This window comes from Salvelinus fontinalis, chromosome 8, assembly GCF_029448725.1.
Source record: "Salvelinus fontinalis isolate EN_2023a chromosome 8, ASM2944872v1, whole genome shotgun sequence".
Taxonomy (NCBI): Eukaryota; Metazoa; Chordata; class Actinopteri; order Salmoniformes; family Salmonidae; genus Salvelinus; species Salvelinus fontinalis.
Genome location: NC_074672.1, coordinates 25,333,502 through 25,358,483, shown reverse-complemented (window position 1 = coordinate 25,358,483; position 24,982 = coordinate 25,333,502). Strand labels below are relative to the sequence as shown.

Below are 24,982 nucleotides of genomic sequence, written 5' to 3'. Positions count from 1 at the left end.
GATAAAGCTCTTTGGATTTTGATGAGAGTGGAGTGGAAAGGCCAGGGTGAAGCGAGAGAAGATGTTGGAATCAATTTCGATCACCATTCTGCTCTCTCCCTGCTTCCGGTGCGGGGGAAGGGCTACTGTTCCCATACCAGTGAGGAAGGGGGTGAACGGAGGGGGTTGGATGGAAATATGGATAGAGCTGGGTAAAGAGGGACAGGGAGCCTTGTAAGGTCCTCTAGACCAGCTAGAGAAGGCCTCCTGGGACAGGTTAAGCCACCACCACCACCACCACCTAAATGGTGTTCACCTTGAACTCTGTGTGGAGACATGACAAAAGGTTAATGTATTCTAATCCACACTCTGTAACAGCCAGTGTGAGTGGTACTGAGCAGTGAAACATTTGCCCCTTAATAGAAGTACCAGTGTGTTTTACTGAGCACCATGATGTTTTTCCCTGACTCCATCTTTCAGCGGGCTGAGGAGAAACAGCTTGGCTGTGGTGATTGACATGGCTTTGCCTGCTGCTGCTGTCAGGTAAATGTGCAGGTAATGTTCCCAGAGAGAGCCATCATTACATGTCTGCTCGCTGCCTCTTTAGCCCGGCAGCAGCAACCAGTAGCAGATGGGACCTGGGAGCAGCATTGCACATGGCGGATGGACGCACCGCTGAAAATAAGCTAATAAATCAAATAGCTAACAGCGGGAACACCGCCAGCCGTGCTCTCTCCTTCTCTAACTTAAGGAGACAAGAATCTTATCTGCTATTCTTCAATAAGTCAAAACGTCTATACAGAAAGGCTTGTTGTTAGCGAGCCATTTGTGTTGTAGCTTATAGCCTAACGTTTCCTGTCTGAGAATATGAGATGTTTATGGGAACCTCCAATATTGCCCTCCAATAGAGAACTTTGATAGGCGACCTTGACTTGCTAGCTATGTCACTGGGAATGATTTGCCTGAGGGAGTAAACCTTGCTCCTCGCTGTCTATTTTGAACGGACTGGCTCCTCCCCCATCCATCCCATTTATCTGTTCTCTGAGGTGGGGGGTGGGGGTCACACTTTGACTCAGGGTTGTGACATATTCCGGGAGCGCCCCACAAGAGATTCTCAGGCCCAGTGCTTAAGAGTGGCTATGATTGCACTGGGGCTCCAGAGGGAACCAAGTGGGGCTCCTGATGCACTGACCTCCCCAGCCTGAGAGGCTCCTCAGGTAGCTGGCTGAGCTGTGGAGTGTCCACTCGAGGAGCTCTCACTGGAGATGTGACTGGAAGGGTCATTGGGCAAGTGTCTGTGACAACAAGATGTACGACTCTGTAGTAGGCGCTAGGCACTTCCCCCTCACCAGAGACCAGAGAGAAAGGGCCCACAAGGCTCAGACAATCAGACATGTCATCCAGGCGGATTACTCTGTACTTGGGTTGACATTCTTAATAACGAACCCATTACAAGTGATTTAGGAAGTTGTCGGTTTGTTTCTGTGTGTGTTTCCTGTTTTGAATTCTTACATGAATGACGGAGCACTGCTGTACTCGTTCAGCTAGCTACTGTGATTTCCCACTGTAAAGTGGAGGGCTGTACCATATAGGGAAGGTGGTGGGAAACACTATGCTATATGATGACTGGGGACTCGAACCACATGGTCCATGCGTGTAAAACTATGACTAGCTTTGAACACACACACACACACACACACACACACACACACACACACACACACACACACACACACACACACACACACACACACACACACACACACACACACACAAACACACAATGCAAGGGAAAACTGGCTGTAGGGTTTAGAAACCATCTGACAGGCTGAGTAATTTCCCTACTTTTCCATAAACCGTGTACACGTCCTGCTAGTGCACGTTCAGCGCATGTGACACGCACTGTTCTGTTTTTTTATAAAAACCCTCATGGTCAGAGCTCACAGTGCAGCCAGAAATGTGTAGAGATGACCGCACAGTGTCTAGGTCCCTGCTTCCCTCCCTGGAGGCAGAGAGAGCAGACCAGAATACAACCACTACACTGCTGCAGCCTCTAGCCCAGTGGCACACATGGCCTAAGGTGTTTGAAGTCACTGAAAGTAGGCCAGTTGAAAATGGCAGGGTGACTTTGACCTGCCTCACCTCGAGCTACGCGATCCAGGTCAACTGTGAAACAAAATAAATAGATGAGAATGGCAATGCTGCATTATCTAATAGTCAGCGTAATGAGCTGGGAGGGCCCGTGGCAAAATATTGTATGGACGGCTGGAATATACTGTTTTAAACAGTTTAGGTAGTGTACCACTGCTGCTTCAAAACACTCTAATGGGACCAGACCTAATCAGACCTAGCTAATACTTGTTATAAGCCCCACAGACTTCTTCACATCAGTATCGAAAGAAGCTAACAGAAGAACACAGTATGTATTATTGGGGAAATTAGATGATACCTCAATAACTGTCTGTCCCTGACCGTAGTACTGGGCTAAAGACAGACACAGGCTAGGAGGCCTTCAGAATAAACCTGCCTCTATTAGGTTGAGAAGAACAGTGGATATGTCCCAAATGGCCCCATATTCCCTATATAGTGCACTACCTTGGACAAGAGTTTAGGGAGTAGGGTGCCATATTTCTACTGCTGCGTCAGAGCTGATTTCCCACATAGGCAGCGCCACAGTGCACGGGGCTCCAAGGCAAGTAAGGGGAGGGGCTAAAAATGATGCCAATAATAATGTGATAACCTAATAGAAATACTATTAAATATTCAGCGTCATTAACATATGACATTTCACAGTGTGTTCTATTTGATTGTGAGTGTGTTTGCCAAGTTCATCTCGGGGATTTGGGGCTCGGATTCCACGCACGCACGAGAGGGAGGCTGCAGAGTGAAGATAAAATCCTCTTCAGATGAATTATAGGAGATGACCAGGATAGGAGGAGTATGCTGTTATGTTGTCCAGTTTGACTACACCTCCACCTTCCCACAATTTCACAGGCTCCTGAGAGAGGCCAACAACCATAAATGTGTGTGATCATGGGAGTGTTGTGGGAGCATGACTACCACCAGTTGTGTTTGTGCAGAGGAAGAAGGCTTTCCGCTGAGCTAGGGCTACACCCGACCCCCCCCCCCCCCCCCCCCCACGACACACACAAAAATAATAAGGCAAGTAAATTAATTATTACAAGCAAAAGCTCACTCGCAGGGAGAGAGACAGGTAACAATTTGTTTTGTTTATAGGAATGAATACCAGCTGTGATTGAGAGCATGCCTGTTGGCATATTTATAATCAGTGTTTTTCTCTGGGAAACTGCAATTAGGTAGCTGACTTTAAGCAGGACCAGCGTCTCAACCTGGTCTTAATGAGGTAGTAGTGACTAGCTGGATGCTGCCTCAGAATGTTGTGAATCCATCCGGCTGGCTGCGCAGGAGGCCATGAGGATAGAGAGGTTGGAGACCTCCATCTGCTTTCCTCCCCCTGCTTGCTAACTGCTAAGCTCTTCCCAGAAAACCAGTCTCATTCCCTGGCTGAGTACAAGGTGTGTGTGCTGCCTGAGAGTGTGTGTGTTTTTTAAGACCTTGGGATCACTCCCCACCCATGTCTCTTATTGTTTTATGGGAGGGTAGAAGGGTGCATTTCAGAGAACTGGCGTAAAGGTTGCCCCATAAATTCAAAAATTCTGAAATCAGTCACTCCTGGTTCAGCCCGCGCCCAACACCCGATACACAATTGGCCGGCTCAGATCAGATAAGGATGGAGCGACGAAGTGTGCTTGTTTTTCTACAAGGTGGTTCCTCAGCAGCATCCAGTGACCAGAGGTATTGCGACAGCTCCTTTAGCCTCAGCAGGCATCAACAACAGAAGGGTTCAGAGCAGTTCTGCACCCTTTCATAGCCATCACTGGGTTTGTGTGAAATAGCTGTCCGTTTCACACAACTAAGCTTGCTATGTTTGACTAGAGTCAAAGATGTTATGGCTAGACGTTAAGCTGCTACCTGCAGTACATACAATACAGTGCAGGGCAGTTGTAAAGAAGTGGCCTAATGTGTAATAACGTCTAATTAAGTTATAATTATTGAATATTAAATATTATTTACAGTGCACCACCTGCATGTTCTTATTCCGCAAGTAACAATCAGTGTAGTACAGTACAGTGTATTACAACAGTATTGTACAATAAAGTGCAGTGATTGACCAGGTCTACCTACCTGCACTAATGGAGATATTCTATTGTGTTTGTCAGTCTTAACATAGCCCAATGATGGTGTACATCCTATCCTTACACAGTGGGGAATGGGAACGACGGCAGAGTAGATCCAGAGCTGACAAGATGAGACATATGTTTCCAAGAGAGGGATAAAATGAGATCACTCCGGAACCCAGCTGACAGGTTAGGCCTACTACACCTCCTATGGACGTGGACAGAAGGGTTAAAACCATCCCACCACCTGCCCCACAGCCCCGGCTTCAGATCATCATCTAGCGTAACACCCTCTCGTACGTACACACAGCTAGGTCAAAGTCTGCAAGGTGAAGTTGGGAGGAACCATGACAAGCCCTCCATAGGCCTAAAGGTTAACTTGGTCTCGTAGATATATTTACACTTTGCATACTGCACTTTCCCTTGATCCCTGAATAATCAAATACATCTCATCAATTCAAATATTAGTGTTAGAAATCCTTTCGTCTATGTCATTGTGTATAGCCTAAACTAACAGAACAATTATTTTAGCTTTCCCTAATAACACACAGAGCAGAACAATGCTCTCTGGAAGTAGACCCTAGTGCTTTCTCCTCTCTTCCTTTCTCTCTCGCCATGCTTTTCCTGTTTGTCTCCTGTAAAGGAGCTCTAGTCTGCATGTTTCCCTTACCCAACCTTCTGGGACCCCCCACCACCACCCCCTCCCCTGCAGTGCTGCTGCCTGATCCACTGGCTGCTGCCCTCTCTGTGGGCTTTGGGCTTTTGTTGGAGGGTAATGAGATCAGATAAAGCTCTCTTCAACTCCGGCTCTAGCCCTGGCCCACAGTATCCTACACTCCAGTCACTCACACAGCCACAGCCTGATACTGGAGGAGGGGAAGGACTACGGGAGAGAGAGTTGTGCAGTGTGGCGCAGTGTGTGCTGAACTCACTGGGCTGGCCATGGAGGGAGGCAAGGTAGACAGGGCAGGGCCTGGCTGGGCCTGAGGTGGCACTGGGACTGGGCACTGCTGAGGAGAGATGCTGCCACATGACGACTTAGTCAACATAGTGCTTACTAACCAGGCTAATGTCCTTTGTCATCAGAAATACAGTATCATTAATATCAGGCACAATTATAGGCTGAACAGGTAAAATTTCCAAATCCTTTGGTTTTCCCAAGATAATCCCAACATGGCCACTTCCACTTGGCTATTTGTACCTAAAATGGATTACTGCCAGAAGACGGAGTGAAAGTGTTAGCTACCAGCTCCCATTTTGACCAACCCTGAGGTTATAATTTACACTGTACACAGTTTTCTGACCCTGACAGTGTTTTATGATTTTTACATTCATGGGTCAACTCCATTTTCTCATTCTCCTAACCCTCAACCCCACTCTTTTATGTCCCTTCCAGCCTTGAGGATATTGCCTTGCTGTGTTGGGCTGGCTGATGGCGGGAGGATGGAGGGGGAGTCAGGGCTGGGGAGTGTGTGAGCTTTAGTCTGCCTGCTCCAGGGACAGGCACTCCCAGATGATTGATGGATGTGACTCTGTACACTATGTACTGCACTAGGCTAGGCTAACCTGAGACACTGAGGGTGTTTCCCAATACTACCGTTCTCCGAGGACGTTCTCTTGAGTACGTTCTTGTGAGGATGAGGTTGTACAGAATGCATTTGAGAAGCACTACCCACTCCAGTGCTACTGCATTTCCTTTGACCAATACAGACAACATGAGAACTACATAAAGCAAACACAAGCTTGTAACTTCATAGTTAGCAGCTAGCTACAGTGCCTTGAGAAAGTATTCATACCCCTTGACTTATTCCACATTTTGTTGTGTTACAGCAACTACACACAATATCCTAAAATGACCAAGTGAAAACATGTTTTTAGAAATGTTTGCAAATGTGTTGAAAATGGAATACAGAAATATTTAATTTGCATAAGTATTCTCACCCCTGAGTCAATACTTTGTAGAACCACTTTTGGCAGCCATTACAGCTGTGAGTCTTTCTGGATACACAAATGGATTGTGTAACATTTCTTATTATTCTTTTCAAAATTCTTCAAGCTTTGTTCAATTGGTTGGTAATCTTTGCTAGACAACCATTTTCAGGTCTTGCCAAAGATTTTCAAGTAAATTTTAAGTCAAAACTGTAACTCGGACACTCAGGAACATTCACTGTCTTCTTGGTAAGCAAGTCCTGTGTAGATTTGGCCTTATGTTTTAGGTTAATGTCCTGCTGAAACGTGAATTAATCTCCCAGTGTCTGGTGAAAAGCAGAGTGAACCAGGCTGTCCTCTAGGATTTTTGTCTGTGCTTAGTTCCATTTCTTTTTAATCCTGAAAAACTCCCCTATCCTCAACGATTACAAGTATACCCATAACATGATGCAACCACCACTATGCTTGAAAATATGGAGAGTAGTACTCCGTAATGTGTTGTATTGGATTTGCCCCAAACATAACACTTTATTCAGGACAAAAGTTAATTGCTTTGCCACATATTTTGCAGTATTACTTTAGTGCCTTGTTGCAAACAGGATGCATGTTTTGGAATATTTTTATTCTGTACAGGCTTCCTTCTTTTCACTCTGTCAATTAGGTTATTATTGTGGAGTAACTACAATGTTGTTGATCCATCCTCAGTTTTCTTCTATCACAGCAATTACACTTTAACTGTTTTAAAGTCACCATTGGCCTCATGGTGAAATCCCTGAGCGGTTTCCTTCCTCTCCAGCAACTGAGTTAGGAAAGACGTTTGTGTCTTTGTAGTGACTGGGTGTATTGATACAGCATCCAAAGTGTAATTAATAACTTCACCATGCTCAAAGGGATATTCAATGTCTGCTTTTTAAAAATGTATACCCATCTATCAATAGGTACCCTTCTTTGCGAGGCATTGGAAAACCTCCCTGGTTTTCGGTTGAATCTGTGTTTGAAATTCACTGCTCGACTGAGGGACCTTACAGCTAATTTTATATGTGGGGTAAAGAGATGAGGTAGTCAGTCAAAAATGATTTTAAACACTTATTGCACACAGAGTGAGTCCATGCAACTTATTATGTGACTTGTTAAGAAAATTTTTACTCCTGAACCTAGTTTGGCTTGCCATAACAAAGAGGTTGAATACATTTTGACTCAAAACATTTCAGCTTTTAATTTTTTATTAATTTGTTTAAAAATGTTGATAAACATAATTCCACTTTGACATTATGGGGTATTGTGTGTAGGTCAGTGTAACGGCTGTCGTCTTCCTCCTCGTCTGAGGAGGAGAAGTTTGAAGGATCAGAGGACCAATGCGCAGCATGGTAATTGTTCATCTTATTTAATGAAGTGAACAACTCAAAATACAAAAACAACAAAGTGAAACCCGAAACAGTTCTATCTGGTGCAGACACACAAAGACTGAAAACAACCACCCACAAAACCCAACAGAAAACAGGCTACCTAAGTATGGTTCCCAATCAGGGACAACGATTGACAGCTGCCTCTGATTGGGAACCATATTTAGGTAGCCTGTTTTCTGTTGGGTTTGTTTTGTGGGTGGTTGTTTTCAGTCTTTGTGTGTCTGCACCAGATAGAACTGTTTCGGTTTTCACTTTTGTTGTTTTTGTATTTTGAGTATTCAGTGAATTAAATATATTTCTAAATAAATTTAAAATTCTGTCTGTAACACAATAAAATGTGGAAAAAGTCAAGGGGTGTGAATACTTTCTGAAGGCACAGTAAAATTAATATTGTTATATGTAGATTTGCTATGAATTCTTCTTCAGTTAGCCTGCGGTCTACGCACATTACAGTGGATATTCTAGCCATGCCAAAATGAACACAGTATGTATTTATTGATGTATCAATATAAAATATTTTAGTCAGGTAACATATTAGATGTGTGGGCAATTTTTCATTTCGAAGTCAGAGTTCATTTTCTCTCGCTTCAGCTCAAAACCAGCCACCATTGGTTTCAATACATTTTGCATCGTTTTTTACGTGGTTACATCATTACGTCAACAGTCCTGGGAATATTACAGTTGAAGCATGCATCAATGGTTCAAAATGTGTACAAACGAAGTACACATCTGAGAACTGCCCTCCGTGCTTCATTTCACATACTTTGATTTGGACTCATACTCTGACCGTTTCCTGCTCCAATTCGCATGCTTAGAGCATAGTAATATGCATATTGAGAAACAACAAACTCAGTCACAAGTTAGCTATACAGTCCGGCTGTACACACACAGTCCCCTCCCTTTCCTGCTCCGGTCAGACACTCTTTAGGCTATGTGTTAATAGTTGTCTCCTGTTTTTCTCTTGCTTAGAGCTCAGTCACAGACATAGGTCTAAATACAGTTAGTGTGCAGTGTAATATCAGTATTATATGTCTGTGATGCTATGTGTTTGCTTATCTATTGTCAATTAAACTACTTAAAGACATCTTGCCCAAGATGATGGCAAACTTAGAGAGCAATGTTTATGGACAATGTGAAGAAATTGCACGTATACATTGGAAACATGTGAATAATGGTTTTGACGCTCTGAGTGTCTGGCTGGCATGACACAAGTACAGGACCAAGTGTTAATCCCTTATGTCTCTGCTTTCAACATCCAGCATTTTGAAGGCCTAATGGTTGTGTAACTATTGTTAGTGAGTGTCTACAGAGATGCTCCTCTGCTTATTGTTAAACATCTTTTGGAGTAGTATTTGTACTGAAAACAAGCTTCAGAAAAACAAGATAATGCTGGTGGTTGGCCTTGAACTCGACCGTGTAACACAGAGGAGGAGGAGGGTTGGTGGGGGTAGAGAACAGGTTGGGACTGGGGACTGGGTGGCTGTGGGGGTTTTATGTGTGTGTGTTTTATGAAACGTCCTTCGCCTGGTGTAAAAGGAAGATAGGAGACGCCAGCAGCATGCTGTAATCTTGGCTGTGTGTGTGTGATTGGGAGGGGGAAGAGCACGCAGCTACAGAGTGGCAGCACTTAACTCTCAGAACGAAGCTCAGTGGCTGGTACTGCCTCCATCTTGTACAAGAGAGCATTAAACACAATGAGAACAAAGGTCAGAAGGTCACACACACACACACAGACAGACAGTTCTCCTCTCCTCTGGTGCTGTATGTTGCTATCCCCCCTCATGAAACAACACACACAACCACAAAAACAAGAATGACACAGCTAACTTTTCTTTTAAATTGAGTTTGCTTGCATCTACTTTATCGCTGTGTTGGTCTGTGTAACATTAAAACTTTAGCTAGCTAAAGCACAGACCAGATCTACGTCTTGATTGTGGCCATGCAGTTTTACAGCAGGCCATAAAGTGTTAATAATCTGTAGTTCAGGGAGGAAGGTGCTGGCTGTAGGCTGTAAAGGTGCTATCAGAGTGGACTGCTGTTAATGGACCGTTGAGGACCAAAATAATGGGCACGACACAGCGCCCTGTGGCCACCACTGAATAACATGCTGGCTCACACAGTGAATACTAAACACCTCTTTCAAGGGTGAACCCTCGGACATGGGAGAATTACACTGATATGAGCTTCACTCTTTGCTTTTACTTAATAGCCTACATCCGTGATTTTAAGGAAGGTAGGAAAGGCTTGGTTGGAACAAAATAGGTTGTTTGTTGTTGTGTTTATACAAGTTTAGACCCAGAGCATAGCCTAATCATACTTTCCTTTGTTTTCAGCAGTGTGTGGCTATGTTAGTGCTAGCTACCTCAGTCCCCTTCCTATTGTTATTCATAAGGCTAGAAAACCCCCATCGGCTATTAGCCCAGAGAAGCTGAGAAGTGGAGAGTCTTTGTGCAGTCCTTCACGGCCAAATAATGGGCCACTCCTGACTCCTCCTCCTCCTGCGCCAGTATCGATAACCAGCCCCCCCACCCCATCAGCACCACCTCCCCTCCCCCATTCAGCAGCCAGTCAGCCCAGCCACCTACCCTGCCTCTGCCTGCCCCAGCCTCCCAGATTACAAGTGACAAAGCTCAGACACATCTCCATCACAGGCTCAACACAACAGGGGCAGCCTCCCCTCTTTTGTCTCTCTCCATTCCCTTTCAGTCCCCTTTTCTATGAAGCAGGCCTTCAATGTAACGATTGCATGTTCTAGTAAGCCTACAGTGAGCTCTATGTGTTGGCTACTGTGTGGATTATAGCCTATTGCCATTGTCAATATTATTAGTAAGAGAAGAACTCTGAAAAGATGCATGCGCTTGTATAGTTTTACGGATCCATGAGTGTTATCTCAGAACATGGCTCCTGTTAACGAGGTGCTGTCTGTAGGAACGCTGTTAACACCAGAGATGTGTTCTCTTCTCTTCTGTGCCTTCCTCTAATGTTAATCACGGGGTTGGGTCTCTCTCTCACTCTGTCTCTTTCTCTCACCTATTTTGTGCTGCTTGAGGGCTGCCTGTCGTGGTAGCCTCCTCTGGTCACCTCCTCCTCTCATCACCCCCACTATCTATTCCTGGTTGGGTGGACAATAAAGCCTGCTCCTAAGTACCTGCAGGCCTGTCTTACTGTATGAACATGACATTGGACACCTAATCCTTGACATACAGTACCAGTCAAAAGTTTGGACACACCTACTCATTTCAGGGTTTTACTTTATTTTTACTATTTTCTACATTGTAGAATAATAGTGAAGACATCAAAACTATGAAATAAAACATATGGAATCATGTAGTAATCATAAAAGTGTTAAACAAATGTGGCTTGATGACAGCTTTGCACACTTTTGGCATTCTCTCAACTAGCTTCACCTGGAATGCTTTTCCAACAGTCTTGAAGGAGTTCCCACATATGCTGAGCACTTGTTTTGCTGCTTTTCCTTCACTCTGCGATACAACTCATCCCAAACCATCTCAATTTGGTTGAGGTCGAGTGATTGTGGAGGCCAGGTCATCTGATGCAGCACTCCATCACTCTCCTTCTTGGTCAAATAGCCCTTAAACAGCCTGGAGGTGTGTTTGGTCATTGTCCTGTTGAAAAACAAATGATAGTCCCACTAAGTGCAAACTAGATGGGATGGCGTATCGTTGTGGTAGCCATGTTTGTTAAATGTGCCTTGAATTCTAAATAAATCACGACAGTGTCACCAGCAAAGCACCTCCACACCATCACACCTCCTCCTCCATACTTCACGGTGGGAACCACGCACGAGGAGATCATCCGTTCACCTACTCTGCGTCTCACAAAGACACGGCGGTTGGAACCAAAAATCACAAATTTGGACTCAACAAAGGACAGATTTCCACCGGTCTAATGTCCATTGCTCGTGTTTCTTGGACCAAGCAAGTATCTTCTTCTTATTGGTGTCCTTTAGTAGTGGTTTCTTTGCAGCAATTCGACCATGAAGGCCTGATTTTCGCAGTCTCCTCTGAACAGTTGATGTTGACATGTGTCTGTTACTTGAACTCTGAAGCATTTATTTTTTGGGCTGCAATTTCTGAGGCGGGTAACTCTAATGAACTTATCCTCTGCAGCAGAGGTAACTCTGGGTCTTCCTATCCTGTGGCAGGCCTCATGAGAGCAGTTTCATCATAGTGCTTGATGGTTTTTGCGACTGCACTTGAAAAAACTTTCAAAGTTCTTGACATTTTCCAGATTGACTGACCTTCATGTCTTAAAGTAATGATGGACTGTTGTTTCTCTTTGTTTATTTGAGTTGTGCTTGCCATAATATAGACTTGGTCTTTTATCAAATAGGGCTATCTTCTGTATACCACCCCTACCTTGTCACAACAGAACTGATTGGCTCAAACGCATTAAGAAGGAAAGAAATTCGACAAATTAACTTTTAACAAGGCACACTTGAAATTCATTGAAATTGAAATAATTGAAATTCATTCCAGGTGACTACCTCATGAGGCTGGTTGAGAGAATGCCAAGAGTGTGCAAAGCTGTCATCAAGGCAACAGGTGGTTACTTTGAACAATCTCAAATATAAAATATATTTAGATTTATGTGTTATTTCATAGTTTTGATGTCTTCCCTATTATTCTACAATGTAGAAAATAGTAAAAATAAAGAAAAACCCGTGAATGAGTAGATGTGTCCAAACTTTTGACTGGTACTGTAGCTGTCTTGTATCTGAATCTCCTGTCAATCCCAATCATCACCAGGATACATGTGATCACTGAGCGGCACACATGTACACGCACGCATTCACGAGCACACACACATTCACATACACACCCAGTCAGACCCTCTCTGCTCTCTCTCTACTTAACTATCAGAGCACACACACACTCACAATGCTGTTTCCTGGCTGTCCATTCTGCCCTCCTTTGTGTAGGATCTCTCTCCACTGCTTCCCGAGCCACCAGAGGGAAATGTTTATCCCCTTGTTTTCCTCTGGCTGTGTGACCTCACACACAGTTGAACAACTGAGGTAGAGGCTGTGTGTGTGTGTGTGTGTGTGTGTGTGTGTGTGTGTGTGTGTGTGTGTGTGTGTGTGTGTGTGTGTGTGTGTGTGTGTGTGTGTGTGTGTGTGTGTGTGTGTGTGTGTGTGTGTGTGTGCGTGTGCGTGCGTGGGCATGTGTGTATGTGACTGGCATTGTGTATGATGGGCTTGGAGACCGTGTGTGGGAGCGGGGCCGGGTGGGGCTCTACAGTCTGGCCCTTTGTGTGGCTGCTGTGTAGGAGGGAGAGCAGGAACGAGGGGCTCTCTCTCTCTCTCTCTCGCTCCTCTCTTCCTCAGCATTGTCTTACACCTCTCAAGGCCAGAGACAACGCAATGCTGCAGGCAGGGCCTCAGACAGCCCAGCACAGCTCAGTGGGAGAGACATGGAGAGGGGGGAGGCCTGTGAAATGATACACTGACAGAGGGAGAAAGGAGGAGACAGAGAAATACAGTGAGGGATAGGGAGGGAGGACTGACGGGATACACTGAGCAAGGGAGGAGGAGAGAGTAAGGAACGACTAAAAGGACACAGTGTGAGACAGGCCTAAATGGTAAAAAGTGAGCCAGAGGCAGGACTAAAAGGATACAGTGAGAACGCCATAACCAAACAAAGGATAGTGTATGTATGCCAGTCACTCCATAAATAAACCATTATAGTTCTGTCTTACCATTTGGGTATTATTGAGGAAGAATTTAGGGCCCTTACTAAATCAAAAAAATCCCCAACTGGCTATCCAGTCAAAAACATTAGCCTAGACACCAGGCTATTGCCTCTTTAATGAAATAAATACAAAGTCAACAATGCCAATATGTTGCCTCGATAGCGTGGGAAGTCTTGTTTTCCCCTTCTCCTGGGAATCTGTCTGTCAGCCTACCTGAATAAACACCCTACGCCTGCTCCATTATTGGCGTAGAATTGCCATTTTACAATATGCCTACAACTGACTGATGCAACCGGCCCCTGGTGACTAGGTTTAAAGTCCAGGTAGCAGATAATGGACCTTATCAGTATGTAGTTGGTGCTGTATATTAATGGGTTCTAACTTGAAAAATCATTTGTTAGTTTACAATTGTATTATTTTATACTCCCCGCATATAAAACCCACGAACACTGCTGGAAAGCCCCAAACGCAAGATGGTAATTTCTATGACTGCAGGTAGCCTAGTGGTTAGAGTGTTGGGCCGGTTCTCGAAAGGTTGCTGGATCGAATCCCTGAGCTGACAAGGTAAAAATCTGCAGTTCTACCCCTGAACAAGGCAGTTAACCTGCTGTTCCCCGGTAGGCCATCATTGTAAATAATAATAATTTGTTCTTAAATAAATAAAAGATGACTCGCACAGTGGAGGAACATATTGCCTGTAGCCAACTATACATGCTAAGCTCGTGCATACCAAATGGCACTTCACTTTTTAGTATGGAAAACGTCTGTGAGGATTTTTCTACTATATTCACAACATATTGACTATTTCAATCTAATTTCATCAATTACATGTGGAAAAACGTATTTGAGGGAACTAATGGTTTCCCTATGTAATTGATGAAATTAGATTGTAATAGTGTCAATATGTTGTGAATATAGTAGAAATTTCCTCACAGCCGCATGCCAGCAGCAGATGAAATAGAATGTGAATTCTCTCCTCCCTCTCTCCCCAGTTTTAGCTTGTGGCTATCACTGTCTAACTGGCTAGATTTATGATATTTACTAACCCATACCAGTGACAAACTTAGCTATGTTATCGACATATGGCAGTACACAAACAAAATCTAGCTCACTTATTTTGCCAGCTAGATAGAAATACCCACAAATTCATTCAGAATGGATTAAGAGGATAGCTAGCTATAGCAAGCTAATGTTATCTGCTGCCTCTTCAACAAGAACCAACTGTGACCACATTGATACTAACATTAAAAAAATACAAATCCACAATCCACCCCTCCAAAGAAAACATGGCTTCGGGGCTTTGCTGAAATGCCACCCGATCCGTGATCGGATTCATGGCCGAAGCATTTCAGTTTAGCCCGTATTTGGTAGGCCCTATAGAAAGGCCCTATAGAAACACCTTAAACTCCGGTTTCCATATTCCATTCCTAAAATCTGTCATAAATCCAGTGTAGCTGTAGGGAATATCTTCGCGATGCCTTAGCCCATAGCAGATGTCAGAATAAAATCCTGCTGGAGGTGTCCATCAACACGTGCGGATCCATCTGACGAACCACAGACACACGATTGCTGACAGCCTGCAGCTACCAAATCACAACTACCGTTGACCAAAATCCCAAGTCCACCACTCCAAAGAAAGCTTGGCTCCGGGGCTTCTCCACAACCGTGCTTGATTCATAGAACCGGGGTTATGCCAGTTTCTGTTTTCTTCCTACATATTATGTGCCTCTATCTCTTGAACCGTTCACTGAAAGATAAGACACTCAGGAACACAATATACTGAGTATACCAAACATTAGGAACTCCTTAATAATATTGAGTTGCGCCCCCCTCTCTTTTGCCCTCAGAACAGCCTCAATTCGTTGGGGCATGGACTCCACTGGGATGCTGGCCCATGTTAATTAACTCCAATTCTTCCCACAGTTGTGTCAAGTTGGCTGGATGTCCTTTGGGTGGTGGACCATTTTTGATACACACGGGAAACTGTTGAGCGTGAAAAACCCAGCACCGTTGCAGTTCTTGTGTTCGATGGGGTTGAGGTCAGGGCTCTGTGCAGGCCAGTCAAGTTATTGCATACTGATCCCCACAAACCGTTTCTGTATGGACCTCGCTTTGTGCAGAAGGTATTGTCATGCTGAAACAGGAAAGGGCCTTTCCCAAACTGTTGCCACAAAGTTGGAAGCACATGATCATCTAGAATGTCATTGTATGATGTAGCGTTAAGATTTCCCTTCACGGTAACTAAGGGGACTAGCCCGAACCATGATAAACAGCCCTAGACGATTATTGCTTGTGTGGCCTATCATTTCACGACTGAGCTGTTGTTGCACCTAGACTTTCCACTTCACAATAACAGCACTTACAGTTGACCGGTGGAGCTCTAGCAGGGCAGACACTTTTGTAACTGAGCTGTTGGAAAGGTGAAATCCTATGAAGGTGCCACGTTAACTGTCACTGAGCTCTTCAATAAGGCCATTCTACTGATGATGTTTGTCTAAGGGGATTGCATGGCTGTGTGCTTGATTTTATATACCTGTCAGCAATGGGTTTGGCTGAAATTGTTGAATCCACTCATTTGAAGGGGTGTCCACATACTTTTGTAGATATAGTGTATATATAGCTTGGGTATAATGTGTATATTTATGTTGTATATACAGGGCGCATTTGTAAAAGACACCTAGGTCTCAATATTCTTCCCTGTTCAAATAAAGGTTAAATAGAAATAAAAAATTGCTTTCACTTAGATTGACCTGGTCAGTCTATGTCATGGAAAGAGTTCTTAGTGTTGTAGTGTTGTACACTCAGTGTAGATGTACCCACAACCTGCATAGGACTCATTAGAACAGAGTGGACAAGACTAACTTCTAAGTCAGACTGGGGGACACATAGGATCAAAATGATTGCCTGATGATCTTCTGAACATCCCAATACATTTATGTCATTTCAAGCCATACTTCCTTCAGATTGAAATACTGTTTAAAGTACTGTCAGACTGATTTGTAATAGACTGTCATAGCCCAGATTATAAAAGGAAACATTAGCCACTGATTATGTCATTTATTTCAAGTTTAAAAAAAAAAAAAATATCAAACTGGGGTCACAGGCCTTCAAAGATTAGACCAGGGGTTCCCAGAGACACTTTCTCCAGGTATTGGCTGAATAGGGAGTTTCCTCCATTGTTAAATCTTTTACAGGTTGTGTGTACTTGCACACCTCAGAAGGGTGAAGAATGTCTTGTCTTATCTTCAATTTTTAATGTCTTATCGTTTAAAACACAGTTTGTGGGGATCATATAGGATGAGCAGAGTGAGTGGCTGTTTCCCAAATGGCACCCTTATTACCTATGGGCCATGGTCAAAAGTAGTGCACTATGTATGGAGTAGGGTGCCATTTGGCACGTACAGTGACTGTAGATGTGGATGAAATGAGGCAGACGCCTTGGTGTGAATGTGATTAATGTACTGTGCTGCTGCATTCTGTAGCAAGATAATTGAATTATGGAAACCTCAGTGGACTGAGAGAATATGACTTTTGGTGGAGTTTGGCCCCCGGGGGCCTTTTTTAAATTGGAGCTGAATTCAGCACTTAGCCCCCAAAGTCATTTGAGTTGATGTTTCTGGACGTGTTGTGTGTGTTCCACTTTGGGAGGAATACTGGTGAACCCAGTGAGAAACCGTAGTGCCTACTGATTGTCTGACTAGCTAGCCTACAGTTGTTGAACCCAGTGAGAAACCGTAGTGCCTACTGATTGTCTGACTAGCTAGCCTACAGTTGGTGAACCCAGTGAGAAACCGTAGTGCCTACTGATTGTCTGACTAGCTAGCCTACAGTTGTTGAACCCAGTGAGAAACCGTAGTGCCTACTGATTGTCTGACTAGCTAGCCTACAGTTGGTGAACCCAGTGAGAAACCGTAGTGCCTACTGATTGTCTGACTAGCTAGCCTACAGTTGGTGAACCCAGTGAGAAACCGTAGTGCCTACTGATTGTCTGACTAGCTAGCCTACAGTTGTTGAACCCAGTGAGAAACCGTAGTGCCTACTGATTGTCTGACTAGCTAGCCTACAGTTGTTGAACCCAGTGAGAAACCGTAGTGCCTACTGATTGTCTGACTAGCTAGCCTACAGTTGGTGAACCCAGTGAGAAACCGTAGTGCCTACTGATTGTCTGACTAGCTAGCCTACAGTTGGTGAACCCAGTGAGAAACCGTAGTGCCTACTGATTGTCTGACTAGCTAGCCTACAGTTGGTGAACCCAGTGAGAAACCGTAGTGCCTACTGATTGTCTGACTAGCTAGCCTACAGTTGTTGAACCCAGTGAGAAACCGTAGTGCCTACTGATTGTCTGACTAGCTAGCCTACAGTTGGTGAACCCAGTGAGAAACCGTAGTGCCTACTGATTGTCTGACTAGCTAGCCTACAGTTGGTGAACCCAGTGAGAAACCGTAGTGCCTACTGATTGTCTGACTAGCTAGCCTACAGTTGTTGAACCCAGTGAGAAACCGTAGTGCCTACTGATTGTCTGACTAGCTAGCCTACAGTTGTTGAACCCAGTGAGAAACCGTAGTGCCTACTGATTGTCTGACTAGCTAGCCTACAGTTGGTGAACCCAGTGAGAAACCGTAGTGCCTACTGATTGTCTGACTAGCTAGCCTACAGTTGGTGAACCCAGTGAGAAACCGTAGTACCTACTGATTGTCTGACTAGCTAGCCTACAGTTGGTGTGACCTTTTATTTGTTTGTATGTTTTGTGCAAAGATGAACATTGTTCTGTGCACATACATTAGTCTCACCGGTCTCACCAAACCTGATGATAGAAAGCTGTAATGACTTGAAACATATTCTTTGGAAATAACTGACACTTCTCACTGAGGACTGTGAGAGAGTGTGGTGTCTGACTCTGAAGTTAATGAGAATACTAGCAGACTTCTTTCCCCTGAAGTCAGTCAGTCAGGGAGAGATGGAGAATCAGAGATACAGTGAGCAGCAGCACTCCTCTTGAGAGAGAGAGAGAGAGAGAGAGAGAGAGAGAGAGAGCAAGAGAGAGAGAGAGAGAGAGAGAGAGAGAGAGAGAAACCTAATAAAATGAATTAGTGCTAAATCACACTGCAGGCACGGTGTGCACTTGTCTACCAAGCGCAATGAGCGCGAGAGGCTGCATATTAAACATGATGAAAATCCTAATGACATTCCTTAGAGGAGAGTGGCCACGCTAAATGTCAGTGACCTAGATTGAGATTTACCGTAGCCAAAAGCAGTGTGGTATGGGAATGGAATGGGGGTCTCTGGTTTTGTCTACACTTGACACTTGCATGCGATTTCTGCTATCAGAACACAAAGATCGCATTGAAAAGATGGGTTGCTTTGTGGTCTGATTGTGTTCAGATTTCGCTGACCACTTCAGGAGGTGGTCAGGGATGCATCGTGTGTGAATGTCTCCTCAGTCTGGACACAATCAGGCTAACGAAAGTCCTGTAGCCTCACACGCGTAGTTGCGACTCCTGTGGCGGCCCTGGCGCATACACGCTGACACGGTCACCAGGTGTATGGTGTTTCCTCCGACACAATGTTTTTTTTGTGTGGATGGGTATAATTTGTATAAATAAAATAGTCAAATTTAAATTGACTAAATCGTGTAATTCTGTATACATTTATTTACATTTGCATCGGGACGCTTCTGGAGGGATTCTGGTAAAATGCCGACAAAGTCGGCTGAATTCCGGTAGACGGAAACGGCCCGAAGTACTTGGCACAATTCTGGGCAGTCATTCATTTTGATTCCGAGCCGAATCCGACACCCGATTCCGGGCCGATTCAATCAATTCCGTCCCCCTGGAAGAGGGCAGCTTCTGGGCCGATTCCTCATTGCTAGCTGGGTAGCCAGCTAACCTCTGTAGCTAGCCAGCAAGCTAGCAAGCAACACTAATGGGATTGCAAACGGGTTAGTATAACTCTAGCTGGACAAAAAATGTTTTCTAAAGACAGCTGGTTAGTATTTATGTCCTTACTGAAGAGCCTTGTGACTTTCAACGTGGCTCCGTCATAGGATGCCATCTTTCCAACAAGTCAGTTCATCAAATTTCTGCCCTGCTAGAGCTGCCCCGGTCAACTGTAAGCGCTGTTATTATGAAGTGAAAACGTCTAGGAGCAACAACGGCTCAGTCACAAAGTGGTAGGCCACAAAAGCTCAAAGAACCGGACCACCGAGTGCTGAAGCGTGTAGCGTGTAAAAATCGTCTGTCCTCGGTTGCAACACTCACTACCGAGTTCCAAACTGCCTCTGGAACAACGTCAGCACAATAACTTCTCGTCGAGAGCTTCATTTAACATTTATTTAACTAGGTAATGTCATGAAATGGGTTTCCATGGCCGAGCAGCCTCATACAATCCTAAGATCACCATGTGCAATGCCAAGCTTTGGCTGGATGCTCTTGTGGCTGAAGCAATGTTCCAACATCTAGTGGAAAGCTTTCCCAGAAGACTGGAGGCTGTTATAGCAGAAAAGGGGGGACCAACTCCATATTAATGCCCATGATTTTGGAATGAGATGTTCGACGAGTAGGTGTACACATACTTTTGGCAATGTAGTCTACCTCTATCTTCTATCGTTTTTCTGCGTCCAATCTGAATCAATATGCGTCAGTGGGAGAGAAAAGCGATGACATGTAGAACTCAGCAGTGTGTTCCTTGAAAGCATCGGAGCAGGGAAATATTTACTTTATGCACATAAATTAAAGCAGTGTGTACGTGTCTGGGGAATAACGCTCAGTGTTTTCTGCATTATGTGTCAGTGAGAGTGAGAACACACCTTTTGGTTCATAGACTGTGTAAAAATACACGTACACACATAGCAGGATAAACAACAATCTACAGTATCTATGTAGATGTTCAACTGCCCTAGCATTCTCCTCAATAGATCCTAATGATGAACAATCTTTCTTCAAGTGCAGTTGCAAAAACCATTAAGTGCTATGATGAATCTGGCTCTCATGAGGACCGCCACAGGAAAGGGAGACCCAGAGTTAACTGCTGCAGAGGATAAGTTCATTAGAGTTAACTGCACCACATATTGAAGCCCAAATAAATGCTTCACAGAGTTCAAGTAACAGACACATCTCAACATCAACTGTTCAGAGGAGACTGCGTCAATCAGGCCTTCATGGTCAAATTGCTGCAAAGAAACCACAACTAAAGGACACCGATAAGAAGAAGAGACTTGCTTGGGCCAAGGAACACGAGCAAAGGACATTATTTGAGATTTTTGGTTCCAACCGCCGTGTCTTTGTGAGACACAGAGTAGGTGAACGGATGATCTCCGCATGTGTGGTTCCCACCGTGAAGCGAGGAGGAGATGTGGTGGTGCTTTGCTGGTGACACTGTCTGATTTATTTAGCATTCTGCAGCGATACGTCATCCCATCTGGTTTGCGCTTCGTGGGACTATCATTTGTTTTTTCAACAGGACAGTGACCCAAAACACACCTCCAGGCTGTGTGAGGGCTATTTGACCAAGAAGGAGAGTGATGGAGTGCTGCATCAGATGACCTGGCCTTCACAATCACCCAACTTCAACCCAATTGAGATGGTTTGGGATGAGTTGGACCGCAGAGTGAAGAAAAAGCAGCCATCAAGTACTCAGCATATGTGGGAACTCCTTCAAGGCTGTTGGAAAAGCATTCCAGGTGAAGCTGGTTGACAGAATGCCAAGAGTGTGCAAAGCTGTTATCAAGGCAAAGGGTGGCTGGCTACTTTAAAGAATGTCAAATATTTTGATTTGTTTAACACTTTTCTTTGGTTACTACATGATTCCATATGTGTTATTTCATAGTTTGGATGTCTTTACTATTATGTAGAAAATAGTAAAAATAAAGAAAAACCCTTGAATGAGTAGGTGTGTCCAAACTTTTGACTGGTACTGTACGTACATACATACATACATACAGTTGAAGTCGGAAGTTTACATAAACTTAGGTTGGAGTCATTAAAACTCGTTTTTCACCCACTCCACAAATTTCTTGTTAACAAACTATAGTTTTGGCAAGTTGGTTAGGACATCTACTTTGTGCATGACACAAGTAATTTTCCCAATAATTGTTTACAGACAGATTATTTCACTTATAATTCACTGTAACACAATTCCAGTGGGTCAGAAGTTTACATACACTAAGTTGACTGTGCCTTTAAACAGCTTGGAAAATTCCAGAAAATTATGTCATGGCTTTGAAAGCTTCTGATGGGCTAATTGACATCATTTGAGTCAATTGGAGGTGTACCTGTGGATGTATTTCAAGGCCTACCTTCAAACTCAGTGCCTCTTTGCTTGACATCATGGGAAAATCAAAAGAAATCAGCCAAGACCTCAGAAAAAAAATTGTAGACCTCCACAAGTCTGGTTCATCCTTGGGAGTAATTTCCAAACGCCTGAAGGTACCACGTTCATCTGTACAAACAATAGTACAAAAGTAGAAAAATCATGGGACACCGCAGACGTCATACCACTCAGGAAGAAGACGTGTTCTGTCTCCTAGAGATTAACATACTTTGGTGCGAAAAGTGCAAATCAATCCCAGAACAACAGCAAAGGACCTTTTGAAGATACTGGAGGAAACAGGTACAAAAGTATCTATTTCCACAGTAAAACGAGTCCTATATCGACCTAACCTAAGAGGCCACTCAGCAAGAAGCCACTGCTCCAAAACCGACATAAAAAAAGCCGGACTACGGTTTGCAACTGCACATGGGGACAAAGGTCGTACTTTTTGGAGAAATGTCCTCTGGTCTGATGAAACAAAAAATAGAACTGTTTGGCCATAATGACCATCGTTATGTTTGGAGAAAAAAGGGGGAGGCTTGTAAGCCAAAGAACACCATCCCAACCGTGAAGCACAGGGGTGGCAGCATCATGTTGTGGGGGTGCTTTGCTGCAGGAGGGACTGGTGCACTTCACAAAATATATGACATCATGAGGACGGAAAATTATGTGGATATATTGAAACAACATCTCAAGACATCAGTCAGGAAGTTAAAACTTGGTCGCAAGTGGGTCTTCCAAATCGACAATGACTCCAAGCATACTTTCAAAGTTTTGGCAAAATGGCTTAAGGACGACAAAGTCAAGGTTTTGGAGTGGCCATCACAAAGCCCTGACCTCAATCCTATAGAGAATTTGTGGGCATAACTGAAAAAGCGTGTGCGAGCAAGGAGGCCTTCAAACCTGACTCAGTTACACCAGCTCTGTGATGAGGAATGGGCCAAAATTCACCCAACTTATTGTGGGAAGCTTGTGGAAGGCTACCCGAAATGTTTGACCCAAGTAAAACTATTTAAAGGCAATGCTACCAAATACTGATTGAGTGTATGTAAACTTCTGACCCACTGGGAATGTGATGAAAGAAATAAAAGCTGAAATAAATCATTCTCTCTACTATTATTCTGACATTTCACAATTTTTAAATGAAGGGGTGATCCTAACTGACCTAAGACAGGGGGTTTTTACTATGATTAAATGTCAGGAATTGTGAAAAACTGAGTTTAAATGTATTTGGCTAAGGTGTCTGTAAACTTCCAACTTCAACTGTACACACACACTGTGTGTGTGTGTACTTGTGTGTGTGTGTGTGTGTGTGTGTGTGTGTGTGTGTGTGTGTGTGTGTGTGTGTGTGTGTGTGTGTGTGTGTGTGTGTGTGTGTGTGTGTGTGAGTGTGATTCAGTGCAGCCATGTAGAATGTGACATACTCTGTAGCAGAAATACTCTGTAGCAGTATTGGAGGAGTATATTTACTGTACTACTTGTCCAAGGCACTGGACTCAAGCATTCCTACAGACCAGTCTTTTTCTCTCATCCTGACTGCTGTTGACTGAACATTCCACATTACATCTAGGGTTCTCCTTCCTTCAATAATCCATTCTGTTCAAGTTTGGGCAGGGGAGGGGGGAAGACAGGGGAGGCATGGGGGGGACAAGATTTTATCTCAGAAATGAATGTGATCACTCATCTGAAATAAGATACAGTGATCATTTTATCCATCATAATTCAATTGGAGCTTTATCCCCAAACTGAGCATTTGCTGAAGGAAGGTCTTAAAGTGCAGTATAATTTTTCTATGTGTCTCTTTTTATGAAAACCCAGTGCTTTTGTAGAAGTCCTATTCACTGCTTACAATATAACACAATATACCAGCATCAGGGCAGTCCAGATCCCGATTTTGTGCTGTGTGTTTGTGGACTCCTCTTCTCTAGCACAGAGATGTGAATAAGAGATAGGTCTCTTGGGTTCATGATGTGAGAAATAAATAAATGGTACTATGGTATTGAATCTCCTGCATGTGAGTGAACACTTTTCGCTGTGAAATATTGGGAATCTACTGGCAGAAAAGGCATTTGCTTGTCTTATTTCCCAAACCCCCTCTCTCTCTCCCACCCTCTCCCCCCTCCCCCTTCTGCTTGCATTTTGTCTTTTCTTTTTTGTCCACCCTCTCTCTCTATCTCCCTTCTCGCTCTCGCTCCATCTCATTCCCTCCCACTCTTTCCTCCCTCTCTTACTTTATCTCTCTCTTCTCCCCATTTGCAAAATGAAGATGGTTCCTTTAACACTACACATGTTCCTCTTAGGCCCTTCCCCCAGCCCTCAGAGTCCACCCCCATCCTCTAATCCTCCCTCTCTCTCTCCTTTTTTCTCTCCGTCTCTTTCCCTCTCCTCCGCTTTGAAGCTGCAGTATCAGTCCAAAGGGAGTGGCCCATTGTTAACCCCCCTCTCCTCTCTTTGGTCATTCTGTTCTGTTCTGGTCAGATGCCACTGACTGCCAGGGAGTGTGCATCTTGACCAGACTTGTACACTTGAACACTGTAACTAGTCTGGCTCCCGGCCTCTGACACCCATTGTGTCCAGTCCTAGTTCACCTGTTAGTGTGTCAGAAGCAGCCCGACATACATGAATACTGTACAGGAAAAATGGATGTGCCTTGCCTTCATCATGGTCACGGTGGTGGTGGCTCCAGCCCACCCCTCCCCAGAAAGCTATTTCATTCCAGATTGAATATTAATAATCATTCAATCTGAGAAAGATGACTACCAAATGCACCAAATGAATGTTTGTGTCCCTCTAAAGAGAGGGGTACTACTGTATGGAACTGTGTGGATTCTTCTCCCCGCTCTCCTTTTTTAGGCTCGTACATAATGCAAATATGAATTTGCTTTCATCAGAGGAGAGAAAGATGCGAGGTACAGTAGCTAGTGTATTAAACTGTCCACATCCTCTATCTAGTATTCTCTCTCTTCCTCTCTTCTCCTCCCCTCATCTTCCCTCAGGACAGTGGGAGAGCAACACTACAGTTCAAATCAAATGTTATTGGTCACATACACATGTTTAGCGGATGTTATTGCGGGTGTAGTGAAATGCTTGTGTTTCTAGCTCCAACTGTGCAGTAATATCTAACAATTCACAACAATACACACAACCTAAAAGTAAAAGAATGGAATTAAGGAATATGTAAATATTAGGATGAGCAATGTCGGAGTGACATTGACTAAAATACAGCAGAATAGAATACAGTCTATACATATGAGGTGAGTAAAGCAAAAATAGAACCTTTAGATAGAAGCTGTTTTTCAGTCCCCCTGACCCAGCTTTGATGCACCTGTACTGACCTCGCCTTCTGGATGATAGCGGGGTGAACAGGCAGTGGCTCAGGTGGTTGTTGTCCTTGATGTTCTTTTTGGCCTTCCTGTGACATCGGGTGCGCTAGGTGTCCTGAAGGGCAGG

At 44.1% G+C, this 24,982-nt stretch overlaps 1 protein-coding gene across 2 annotated transcripts in view; it reads left to right on the top strand.

Moving 5' to 3' along the window:
• The window catches only part of LOC129860958 (nucleolar protein 4-like), a 185,934-nt gene that overhangs the window by 124,196 nt on the left and 36,756 nt on the right, over positions 1-24,982 (top strand). The window lies entirely within an intron of this gene.